Source organism: Panthera uncia, chromosome C2 (assembly GCF_023721935.1).
Source record: "Panthera uncia isolate 11264 chromosome C2, Puncia_PCG_1.0, whole genome shotgun sequence".
NCBI lineage: Eukaryota > Metazoa > Chordata > Mammalia > Carnivora > Felidae > Panthera > Panthera uncia.
Window position 1 is genome coordinate 25382443 of NC_064810.1, and position 12209 is coordinate 25394651.

A 12209-nucleotide genomic window follows, 5' to 3' on the forward strand; every position below is an offset into this window, starting at 1 on the left:
ACTGAAACTTGGCATGCCAGAAAGTGGTGGCAGGAAATATTCAATGTGTTGAACAGGAAAAATATGCAGCAAAGAATCCTTTATCCAGCATGGTTCATTCAGAATAGAAGGAGACATAATGGCTTCCCCAGACAAACAGAAACTGAAGGAGTTCATGACCACTAAACCAGCCCTGCAACTGATCCTAAGGGGAACTCTGTGAGTGGAATGCTGCAAAGAATACAAAGGACAGAGACATCACCACAGGCATGAAACCTACAAATAACACAATGACACTAAATCCATATCTTGCAATAATAACTCTGAATGTAAACAGACTAAGTGCTCCAATCAAAAGACATAGGGTACCAGAATGGATAAAAAAAAAAAAAAAAAAAAAAAAAAAAAAAAAAAAAAAAAAAAAAACAAGATCCATCTATATGTTGTCTACAAGAGACTCATTTTAGACCTGAGGGCACCTTCAGATTGAAAGTGAGGGGATGCAGAACCATCTGTCATGCTACTAGAAGTCAAAAGCTGGAGTAGCCATACTTATATCAAACAAACTAGATTTTAAACTAAAGGCTGTAATAAGAAATAAAGAAGGGCATTATATCATAATTATGGGGTCTATCCATCAAAAAAAGCTATCAAATGTAAATGTTTATGCCCCCAACTTGAGAGAACCCAAACATATAAGTGAATCAATCACAAACATAAGCAATCTTATTGATAAGAATACAGTAATTGCAGGGGACTTTAATACTCCACTTATAGCAATGGACAGATCATCTAGCAGAAAATCAATAAAGAAACAATGGTCATAAAGGATACACTATACCAAATGGACTTGACAGATATATTCAGAACTCTTCATCCAAAAGCAGCAGAATACACATTCTTCTCGTGTGCACACGGAACATTCTCCAACATAGATCACATACTGGGTCACAAAACAGCCTTCAATAAATATAAAAGAATTGAGATAATACCATGCATACTTTCAGATCACAATGCTATGAAACTTGAAATCAACCACAAGAAAAGGTTTAGAAAACCTCCAAATGCATAGATGTTAAATAATATCCTATTAAAGAATGAATGGGTTGACCAGGCAATTAAAGAAGAAATTAAAAAATATATGGAAGCAAATGAAAATGAAAACATGCCAGTCCAAACCCTTTGAGATGCAGCAAAGGCAATCATAAGAGGAAAATACATTGCAATCCAGGCCTATCTCAAGAAACAAGAAAAATCCCAAATACAAAACCTAACCCCACACCTAAAGGAACTAGAAGCAGAACAGTAAAGAAACCCCAAAGCCAGCAGAAGAGAAATAATAAAGATTAGAGAAGAAATAAACAATATACAATCAAAAAAAAAAAAAAAAGTAGAACAGATCAATGAATCTAAGAGCTGGTTTTTCGAAAGAATAAACAAAATTGATAAACCCCTAGCCAGACTTCTCAAAAAGAAAAAAGAGAGAACCCAAATAGATAAAATTATGAATGAAAGAGGAGAGATCACAACCAACACCACAGAAATACAAACAATTATTAGAGAATACTATGAAAAATTATATGCCAACAAACTGGACAACCTGGAAGAAATGGACAAATTCCCAGATACCCACACACTAAACAGGAAGAAATAGAAAATTTGAACAGACCCATAACCCATGAGGAAATTGAATCAGTTATCAAAAATCTCCCAAAAAATAAAGAGTCCTGGGCCAGATGGCTTCCCAGGGGAATTCTACCAGACATTAAAATCAGAGTTAATACCTACCCTTCTCAAGCTGTTCCAAAAAATAGAAATGGAAGGAAAGCTTCTGGACTCATTCTATGAGGCCAGCATTACCTTGATTCCAAAACCAGGGACCCCACTAAAAAGAATGAAGATGATGAACATAACTGCAAAAATTCTCAACAAGATACTAGCAAACTGAATTTAATAGTATATTAAAAGAATTATTCACCATGATCAAATGGGATTCATTCCTGGGCTGCAAGGTTGGTTCAATCCTACTTTGTAATATCCTGAGTAATATCCTATTCAATGGGGGGAAAACTGAGAGCTTTCTCCCTGAGATCAGGAACACAATAGGAATGTCCTCTCTCACCACTGTTGTTTAACATAGTGTTGGAAGTACTTGCCTCAGGAATCAGACAACAAAATGAAATAAAAGGCATCCAAATTGGCAAAGAAGTAAAACTTTCACTTTTTGCTGATGACATGATACTCTACATGGAAAACCTGAAGGACTCCACCAAAAGCTGCTATAACTGATCCATGAATTCAGCAAAGTTGCAGGATACAAAATCAATGTACAGTTGCATTTCTATACACCAATAATGAAGCAACAGAAAGAGAAAACAAGAAATCGGTCCCGTTTACAACTGCACCAAGAACCATAAAATACCTAGGAATAAACCTAACCAAAGAGGTAAAAGATCTGTATGTTGAAAACTCTAGAAAACTTATGAAAGAAATTGAAGAAGACACAAAGAAATGGAAAAACATTCCATGCTCCTACACATTTAATGCAATCCCAATCAAAACTGTACCAGCATTCTTCTCAGAGCTAGAGCAAACAATCCTAAAATTTGTATGGAACCACAAAAAACACCAAATAGTAATGTTGAAACAGAAAACCAAAGTGGGAGGCATCACAATCCTGGACTTTAGCCTCTACTACAAAGCTGTAATCATCAAGACAGTATGGTATTGGGACAAAAATAGGCACATAGACCAATGGAATAGAGAACGCACAATTGGACCCACAAATGTACAGCCAACTAATCTTTGACAAAGTGGGAAAGAGCATCCAGTGGAAAAAAGACGGTCTCATTAGCAAATGGTGCTGGGAGTACTGGACAGCAACATGCAAAAGAATGAACCTGGACCACCTTCTTACACCGTATAAAAAATAAACTCAAAATGGATGAAAGACCTAAATGTAATCATCAAAGTCCTAGAGGAGAAAAAAGACAACAACCTCTCTGACCTCAGCCACAGCAACTTCTTACTTGACACATCTCTGAAGGCAAGGGAAATAAAAGCAAAAATGAACTATTGGGACCTCATCAAGATAAAAAACCTTCTGTACTACAAAGGAAACAATCACAAAACTAAAAGGCAACCGATGGAATGGGAGAAGATGTTTGCAAATGACATATCAGATAAAGGGTCAGAATCCAAAATCTATAAAGAACTTACCAAACTCAACACCCAAAAAATAATCCAGTGAAGAAATGGGCAGAAGACATGAATAGACACTTCTCCAAAGAAAACATCCAGATGGTCAACAGACACATGAAAAGATGCTCAGCATCATGCATCATCAGGGAAATACAAATCAAAACCACAATGAGATACCACCTCACACCGGTTAGGGTGGCTAACATTAACAACTCGGGAAACAACAGATGGTGGCAAGGATGTAGAGAAAAACATGAACACTTTTGCATTGTTGGTGGGAATGCAAACTAGTGAGGCAGCTCTGGAAAACAGTGTGGAGGTTTCTCAAAAAATTCCTATGACCCAGAAATAGCACCACTAGGAGTCTGTCCAAAGGATACAGAAGTGCTGATTCATAGGGGCACATGTACCCCAATGTTTATAGCAGTGCTATCAACAATAGCCAAATCATAGAAAGAGCCCAAATGTCCATCAACTGATGAATGGATAAAGAAGATATGGTTTATATATACAATGGAATACTACTTGAGAAAGAACGAAATCTTGCCATTTGCCACAACGTGGATGGAACTGGAGGTTATTATGCTAAGTGAAATAAGTCAGTCAGAGAAAGACAGATATCATATGTTTTCACTCATATGTGGAATTTTAGAAACTTAACAGAAGATCATGGGGTAAGAAAAGGGGAAAAAATAGTTTCAAACAGAGAGGGAGGCAAACCATAAGAGACTCTTAAATACAGAGAACAAACTGAGGGTTGATGGGGCAGGGGCGGAGGGGGAAAGGGGAAAATGGGTGATGGGCATTGACGAGGGCACTTGCTGGGATGAGCACAGGATGCTGTATATAAATGATGAATCATGGGAATCTACTCCTGAAGCCAAGAGCACACTGTATACACTGTATGTTAGCTAACTTGACAATAAATTATATTTTTAAAAATCGCCAACGCTATTTTTTTATAGAAATAGAAAAGAAATCCTAAAATTCATATGGAATCTCAAAGGACTCCAAATAGCCAAAACAACCCTTAGAAAAAAGAACAAAGCTGGAGGTCAAGCACTTCTTAATTTCAACACATATTACAAAGCTGTAGCAGTCAAAAACAGTATGCTACTAGCATAAAGACAGATATATACATCAGTGAACAGAAGGGAGAACCCAGAAATAATCCCTCATGTAAATGGCCAAATAATATTCAACAAGGCCACAAAGCCTACATAACAGAGAAAGGATACTCTTCTTCAACAAATGGTGCTGGCAAATCTGGATATCTATCCGCAAAAGTTGGATCCCTACCTTATACCGTATACAAAAATCAACACAAAAATGGATTAAAGACCTAAATATAAGACCTGAGATTCTAAAACTACTAGAAGAAAACATAGAGGAAAATCTTCATGATAATGGACTGGGCAATGATTTATTGGATATGACACCAAAACCATAGGCAACAAAACCAAAAATAGACCAACAGGAGTACATCAAACTTAAAAACTTCTGGACATCAAAGAAAGAAATGGAAAAAAAAAGTGCAAACCATTTATCTGACATCCTACAACTCGTACAACTCAACAACAACCAAAAAATGAAATAACCCAATTAAAAAATGAACAAAGGACTTGAATATATGTTTCTTCAAAGAAGATATACAAATTGGCAGAAAGCATATGAAAACAATAGTCACGGATTGTAATAAAAATGCAAACCAAAACCACAATGAGATACCACCTCACACTCATCAAGATGGCTGCTATCAAAAAGAGGAGGAGAAAGGGGGGAGGAAAAGAAGTGTTGGTAAAGATATGGAGAAATTAGAACCTCTGTGCACGTTGGTAGGGTAGGAATGTAAAATGATACAACTACTATGGAAAACAATATGGCATTTCCTCAAAAAATTAAAAATAGAATTATCATATGACCTAGTAATCCCACTTCTTGTTATATATACAAAAAAACTGAAAAAAAAGATCTTAAAGAGATATTGGCCTATCCATGTTCATTGCAGCATTAAACACAATAGCTAAGAGATGCAAGCAACCTAAATGTCTGCCAATGAGTGAATGGGTAAAGAAAACACACACACACACACACACACACACACACACACACACACACATACACACACACTTAATAGAATATGAGTCAGCTTTTAAAAAGAAGGAAATCCTGTCATATACTACAACATGGATGAACTGTGAGGACATCATGCTTTGTGAAATAAATCAGTCACAAAAAAGATGCACACTGCATGATTCCATTTGTGTGAGGTACTAAAGTAGTCAAACCCATAGAAACAGAAAATAAAATGTGGTCACCAAGGGCTGAAGATAAGGGGTGAATGAATACTTGTTCAATGGGTAGAGTTTTAGTTTTGCAAGATGAAAAAGTTCTAGAGATCTGTTGTACACTAATATACATATACTTAACACTATTATACTAAATAGTTAAAAATGCTCAATATAGCAAATTTGTGTTATGTGTTCTTTACCACAATTTTCAAAAAAGGCAAATGACCCAAGTGTCCACCAACAGATGAATGGATAAACAAATTGTGGTATATACATAAAAGGAATTCAGCCATAAAAAGGAACAGAGTATATATTATAACTTGGATGAACCTTGAAATCACTATGCTAAGTGAAAAAACTGGATAGAAATGTTCACATATTATATGACTCAATTTATAGGAAATATGCAGAATTGGTTTAGTCATATAAACAGAAAGCAAATTAATAATTGCTAGGGGATAGGGAGAAAGAATGCAGAATAACTGGTTAATGGATATAGAATTTTCTTTAGGGATATTGAACTAGACACAGGTGGTAGTTGCTCAACATTGTGAATGTACTAAATGCCACTGAATTGTTCACTTTAAAATAGTTAATTTTATGTTGTGTGAATTTCACCTCAATAAAAAAAATTAAACTGTTATATGTGTGCAGAGCTCTTGGACCAACAATCTCTTACTATCTAACTAGATTAAATAAGACATTTGGAACCATTCGCTGTAAATAGGTTTTAAATCCTACCACCTTGCATGCAAACGTGTGAACATCCACACTTACTTACTTTATTGCTTACTTATTTCATGCTAAGAAAACAAGGTATCCTTCTCATTTCAAGATAACTCCTCCAAATCCCTCCATTCTTTTTTCCAAGCTCTCATTCTTCCAGTTTTCCCTCTTCTCCTATTCAATCTTCCTTTCTAGTCTTTTCTCCTCTTAGCCTATAAATAGTACCAAGTCTTCCCCTATATATATATATATATATATATATATATATTTATATATATATTCCACTAACCTTGTACTGCTCTCTAATAATTTGCCTCCTTCCATTCTCTGCCAACTTCCTCAAATAGCAGTCAACATTCACTTCTGCTTCAGTATGCCTCCCCAAGCTCACCAGTGCCTCCATACTGTCAAATCTAATTAATGTATAAGTCTTTAAATGATTCCTTTGATTTCTTTCCAAGTTTTTTGTTGTGGTTGTTGATATAATCTCCATCCACTCTTAAAATATTCTTGTTTCCAAGGGCCTGTTCTTAGCCCACTCATGCTGCACACTCTTGGTGTAATTTCAGCCATTCTTGAGGTTTTAACAACCACCTACATGAAGATGATGAGTCTCTAATCCATACCTCTGACAGAGACTTCTCCCAAAGCTTCAGATATATACACCCAATTTCTTATTCAACATTTCCATCTGGATGCCCCGTGGGAACCTCAGACTCAGCATGTCTAAAATAGCACATCAACCTTCATACAAAGCCTTCTCTTTCTATATCACCCTCAGCCACCCAATTAGCCAAGCCCCAAACCTGAAAGTCACCTTTGAATCTGCGAAATTCCTCATTCCACTCTCTCCTACAAACATATTTTAGAAATCACCTAATTCTGCTAATTATACCTCTTAAATATTTCTCAGAATAGTAGATCAGATGATATCATGCTACTCCCTCCTTAAAATTCTCCAACGGCTTTCCATTGTACTCAGTATTTTCATAAAATGAAAATTCCAAGGACCCACATAATCTGCCCTCCCTCCCCATCCAACACATCCTACGGTTTGGCCCCTGTTCCTGGCCTCTAACCACATATGTCTTTTTCTGTTCCTCAAACACCCAAGTTCATTCATATCTCTAGGTTGTGCCATTTGAGGTTTCCTCTTCCTGGAATTGTTTCTTGCCAGTTCTTTGTACAGCTCTTTCCTCATAGCCACTTCTTGACACAAAAGACATCTCTGAGAGCACTAATCCTGCCCCACCACCTTCAACAAGCAGGCTCTCCTGGATACATCGTCACTTTTATTTTCTTCATGGCACTTACCACTATTTGAATCATGTGATTTGTATATTCCTCACTGTCCCTTTTACTAGAATAAGCAGTTATAATTTTGGAAATATTTGCTTAATTTGTTTTCTGTCCATCTCCCCGGCTAGAATTTAAAATGTATGACAGCTGGGACCTTATACAGCCAACTCCAGTCCCTCTTCTGGCAGATCATGGATTCCTCCTTCACCTTCCTGGTGTGATATTATTGATGTCCCAGCATGTTTTATACTTGGTCTTAACTAAAATATGACAAATACAGAGAAAGACAAAACAAAAAACAAAAAAACAAAAAACCTCTCCCCATTCACCTTCGGAGAGGAGTCTGGAGCTCCCAATTTCTGAGTGGTGCTAAAATGATCTTAGCCCTCACAGTGATAGCACTGTGTTCACATAAATGCTCCATGACTCAACATTTATTAGGCACCTTCTACGTGCCTTGTACTATATTAAGGGTTGTGTAGGTGTGATATTGTGATTTATAATAAGAAATATATATTTGGTCTTTGTGCCAGTTTCTGGCATAGAACTCCTAAAACTCTTATAATTTCTTAAGTGATGAGAGCACATTTTGTTGTGTTGGTAAGTGACATTTAGGAAGCCCCTAGGTAACCTAAGGATGGGGGTTGATTGTCAGGAGAACCAACCATGTGGCTAGAGGGTTAGAACTTTCAGTCCTACTTCCCTGACATCCTGTAAGGGGAAAGGGGCTGACAAGTGAATTCAATCACCAACAGCCAATGATTTAATGAATCATGTGTAATGAAGTCTCCATAAAAACCCAAAAGGATGGGGTGTGGAGTGTTTCCAGGTTGGTGAACACGTGGAGATTTGAAGAGTGGCACACCTGGAGAGGGTATGGAGGCTCTATGCCTTTTCCTGCACACCTTGACCTATGTATCTCTTCATCTGGCTACTGATTCTTATCCTTTAATATTTTTTTGTAACAAATTGGTAATCTAGCAAGTAAACAGATTTCCTGAGTTCTGTGAACCACTCTAGCAAATTAACCAAGCCCAAGGAGGGGGCTGTGGGAACCTCTGATGTATAGGTCAGAAGTACAGATAACTGCCTGGATTTGTGACTGGTGTCTGAAGTCCAAAGAGGGAATCTTGGAAACCTACAATCTATAGCTGATTGATCACAGAAACACAGGTAATAAGCACAGATTGACATCTGAAGCTGAGGGCAGTCTTGTGGGATGGAGACTTGAACCTACAGAATCTGATGCTATCTCCCAATAGATAGTGTCAGAATTGAGTTGAATTGTATAATACCCGGCTGGTGTAAGAGAATTGTTTGGTGGGGTAGATAAAAAACCCACACATTGGAACTGAGTGCTTAGAAGCATTCAGAGGTTACACTGGGGAATTCAGCACTATCTCTGATCTAGAAAAAAAAGCTCATTTTTATCAGGGAAGATACACAAGCAACTGTAATTGTGATAATCATATATCTTGGATTATCTGAGATGATTTGGATTGCTGGTTCACATGTCCTGGTTTGTGATGCAGAATACCTTGACATTGTAACTACAAAGTTAACTTATGGATGGTATATACAAAGTTCTTTGGGGGCATAAGAGAATTAATTCTGCTGGTGGTACCAGGGGAAACTTCACAAAGGACCAGTTAGTTGAATCTTAATGTAAATACAGCATTTTTCCAACTGGAGAAGAGGAGAAACAGCATTCACAGCAAAGATAAAAATATGAGTAAACGTAGAGAAGTGAGTGGGATCATCAAGTTCTAGGTGGGGAGACAGAGAAAGGAAAAAAAAACCCACAAAGGTGAATTGCTACAGAATAATGGAAATTTTGTGGTTGAAAGTCTTGAATGTCATGACGAGGAAGGCTGATTTTTTTCCCCCTCGAATTCACTCGTTCCCCATATCTGTGTCACGTGGTGGCTCTATAAGTATTATCTGGACAGCCTGCATAAAATATGTATTTCTGGGGCGCCTGCGTGGCTCAGTCAGTTGACTATCTGGCTCTTGATTTCAGCTCAGGTCATTATCTTGCAGTTTGTGAGATTGAGCCCCATGTCGAGCCACATGTGCTAACAATGTGGAGCCTGCTTAGGATTCTCTCTCCCTCTCTCTCTGATCCTCCCTTGCTTGTTGTCTCTCTCAAAATAACTAAATAAAAACATGAAAAAAAAAATAAAACATTTCTGGGGGTCACATCCGGATAATCTTATTCAGATCATTTGTAATGGACCCCTGAAATCTTCCTGATAAATTCATATGATGAGCTCAGGTTGGAAACCATGATAATAGAAAATGGAGGAAGCCCAAAAGCCCTTCTTAGTTTTGCTCCACGGGCATTACCAAAATCCAAAACTGGTCAGCCTTTGGGAGTTCCCAAAAAGGATAGGAAGTAGACAGTCCCTTATCTGTTGGAGAATGGGCTCTAGATTTAGTCCTGCTGTTACTATCCATAGTCCAGTGTGCTTGGGCACTCAGTGTCCATTGGGCCTGCAGCCTTCCCCCACCTTCCCCATGTACCCAGTACATGCAGCTGGGCTTCTGTCTCACTGTCCTCATCAATAACCCAGTTTTTCCCTAGACTTGCAGCTTCTGGAAGAACCCCAAGTTACTTGGTTGGGCTGTGACAATCTGCCTTGCACTGATACTCCCCTCTCTGTGGGAAGCAAAGAGAACCACAGAGACATTTGTCTTTATCAGGATCATCAGAGTTGTGTCAAACAAAGGTTTTCAGCAGAAGGATGACATAATTGGGTGTATGCTTCAGGAGGATAGATTACCAAAACCATAGAGGGAAATGCAAGAGCACATTTAGAAAGCCACTCTAGTAATTTAGAGGGAGAGACATTGAAGAACTGTGCCAAGCAGGGGCCAACAAAATGGAGAGGAAGGGATTAGGAGCTTGGGCAAGATTAAGGGCCAAGGGAACAAAAGCAAAGATAACCCCAAGGTTTCTAGTTTTATCAAGCAGTGGTTTAGCTGGATTATCTATTTGCTTCTGTATCACTTGTTACTTATTTTTAAATTTTTCTCCAAGTTCTCATTGTGTGGGGAAGCACCATTGTTAAGTGATATCTAAGTGTGTCACAGCCCATTTGTAAAAAAACACTGTAAGTATCACAGTGTTGAAAGCCTTTCTCCTGGCTTGAACTAATTTTCTCCATCACAAATATCAAAAGTGCCTGGAAATGCTCAGAGCAATCATTTCAAGCACCAAAAGTAATACCATTATTCTGACCCCAGAGTAACCCCTTCAAATGTTATTTTAGAAAAATAAAAAGCATTAGTAGTTTATCTTAAAGATGGGACTCTACTTGCATTCAAGATTACTATCCTAAATAATAATAATAATAATAATAATGGCCACTTATCTTTTTGTCTCCTTTTTTTTTCTACATGAGTATTTCAGCTTTATTTAACAATTTTACTTCTGACTAATTTGAACAGACATGCGTTGCTTTAGTATTTGGCTTGCAGAAGATTTTTATGGTAAACATAATACAAAGTCATTACAGCTTTAGAATATTTCTCTTGAGATTCTGAAAGGTGTGCATTGGTTTGGGGAATAACTTAAAATTTCGATTTACTTTTGGACTTTACAAGTATCGTTCAATTTATAGAGCTATTGTCCTAAAAACAAAATTTTAATGTTCAAATGCTGTGCAATTGTCCTGTCTTGATTTCCTGAAAGACTATAGCTGCCTCCTTTACTCTGCTTGAAGTTGCTAAGTAGAACTGGTAGCAAAATTAAGCAGTAAACCTGCTGATGCAGAATTCTTCACTCTTAATTTGGCTGATGTTCAACTCTAAATTAGAACACAACTAAACCCTCAGGTTTTACGGGCAAAGAAACTTGATTCATATGCTGAGTCCACAAACTCCTGAAATGTAAATTTGCTTTTCTGCCTTGCCTGCCACAACCACTAGAGAAGTCACCAGGAACCTATAAACGAAAACAACTCCTTCTTTAACCAGGATTTTATTTTCCCTGGCTTTCTTCTTTCAACAAAATTAGGAAATGGTTGCCAAACTCTACTTCTCTTATGTTCCCCAATGACTTTCCTACTGTGGAGAGAGCTTTAACATAATGCACTGCAAATTTGTTTTCCTCTTTGATGAGTTCATTTTAGTCTCCTGTGTTCAGGACTCCTCTTCCCAAAGAGCAGATGAATAATCTGTTGCAAATAAGCCAGCCAGAGGAAGGGAGTCACCAGCTCTCTCCTCGGTATCACGTCCACTGCCAAGTAACAACTGGTAGGCTGCCCCATGATTCTCCACACTCCCGATTCAGAGGGAGGGATGTTCTTCTTCATTCAGATAAACCAGAGAAAAGAGAAAAGACATAAGGGCGCAGCAGGTGTGGCATAATTCACTGCCGCCTGAACTTCTGACAAGAAAAACCTCCTACACCTGCATGTAAGAACAAAGCTCGGCTACAACAGGAATTTGGAATCCGAAGCCAAGTTACCAGCCATGAGTTTGGAACTGCCTTCAACCAAGTTACAAAGAAAGCACAAGCTAGGACTTGATAGGGCATTTGAGGCCTTGACATCTTGCTTCTTTGTCTTCTCCCTGTTTGGTGGTTAAGAGGAGGGATGGCATGACCTGAACCTAGAAGAAGAAATGCTTCTAATGACACAAAACTAAGCTTACATATCTTCTTAAAAATGCCCTCACTTTTAGTAAAATCCTGTGCACTGGTGAGTGGAG

The 12209-nt window shown here is 37.9% G+C and overlaps 1 long non-coding RNA gene across 1 annotated transcript in view; it reads right to left on the reverse strand.

Moving 5' to 3' along the window:
• LOC125921744 (uncharacterized) overlaps window positions 1–12209 on the reverse strand; it is a 45206-nt gene that overhangs the window by 526 nt on the left and 32471 nt on the right. The gene's annotated exons all lie outside the window — the stretch shown is intronic.